This window comes from Cibotium barometz, chromosome 28 (assembly GCF_041138505.1).
Source record: "Cibotium barometz isolate CiBa-2024 chromosome 28, ASM4113850v1, whole genome shotgun sequence".
In the NCBI taxonomy this organism is placed as follows: domain Eukaryota; kingdom Viridiplantae; phylum Streptophyta; class Polypodiopsida; order Cyatheales; family Cibotiaceae; genus Cibotium; species Cibotium barometz.
The window spans coordinates 36,410,916-36,412,104 of record NC_141073.1 but is presented as its reverse complement, the minus strand read 5'-3'; the positions used below and the strand labels follow the sequence as shown (position 1 = coordinate 36,412,104).

Below are 1,189 nucleotides of genomic sequence, written 5' to 3'. Positions count from 1 at the left end.
TTTTTGGCCCTAATGCTCCTACTTTTCTACTTTTTTCACTTTTTAAAAAGTTCTTCCCCCCCCCCAAAAAAAAGTGATAATTGGAGAATGGCAGATCAATGTATTGATAAATTTGAAGCATTGTTATAAAAAATGGGCTTTCATGGGGGTCAGGTTCATTTAAGGAAAGATCCAATAGTTTCAGGGAAAACACGAGATGTCTTGGCCAGATGTCTCCATATGGGAGGTGCAAAAGCCAAAAGATTTTTAGGAAACCATAGTAAAAAACAAGTGAATGTTACGTGGGATTGTTGGAAAGAATTGTGTGAGATCACGAGACAAATGTTGCCAGTACACCGCGGCTAGCAAATCTTAGAATGGAGGTTTGGAAGCATCTTGACATCTTTTTAAATGTTCTTAGACAACAGAAGACATCAGCTACATATGCGCAAGAGTACAAAAGTTCTATTACAAATCTCATTAAAATAATCAAAGAAGCATGGGGAGAAAAAGATATCACATACTATTTGGTAAGACTCCTTTGTATTCATGATAGTACACTCAGTGGAAATGACATATGCTAATTTTTTTTTTTGTTATGCAGCACAATTTCCATTCCATGTACATGGGCCATATTTTGTTGAGGAGAATGGACCCCTAGCAACATACGGTAACCAAGGGATGGAAAAGTCACATTACCAGCAAGCACGCACATCATTCTTTCGGAGCACAAGACATGGTGGAGGGGCTACAAGAAGCAATGCTCTTGCAGAGTTATTCAACTGGTTTTTCAGAAGACAGATACAAAGAATGCAGAAAAACAACATTTCAGACACAACAACAGTGTAAAAAAAGAGAACTGTTGTATTCATAACTTTGTACAAAAAGTTATCTATTGTAATCCAGAGTATGTACAAAAAGTCTATTCCAAAGTTTTCACATCATCATCGTTTGTCAGTGCTCCCCTGGAGCGTAGAAATTTCCTTCTATTGTAGCCACCTCTAGTGTGTTTACATTGGTTTTATTTGTAGCTAGAGCATACGCAAAGTATGTTTAAAAATATCTTGCTCTAGAGGCGGAAAACCCACGGCCATAACCCAAAATTCTAGTAGCGGCTGTCTTCTTAAGAAACATTATTTTGTTAGCATTGGCTTGTATAGTTGAGAAGCCATACAGTCTTCAGAGAGTTTTAATACAAAGTATAATCCAG

At 37.2% G+C, this 1,189-nt stretch overlaps 1 pseudogene; it reads left to right on the top strand.

Annotated features, from left to right (window-relative positions):
• The first annotated feature begins 219 nt into the window (after window positions 1–219).
• LOC147622792 (uncharacterized) lies at window positions 220–828 on the top strand (annotated as a pseudogene).
• Window positions 829–1,189: the final 361 nt, after the last annotated feature.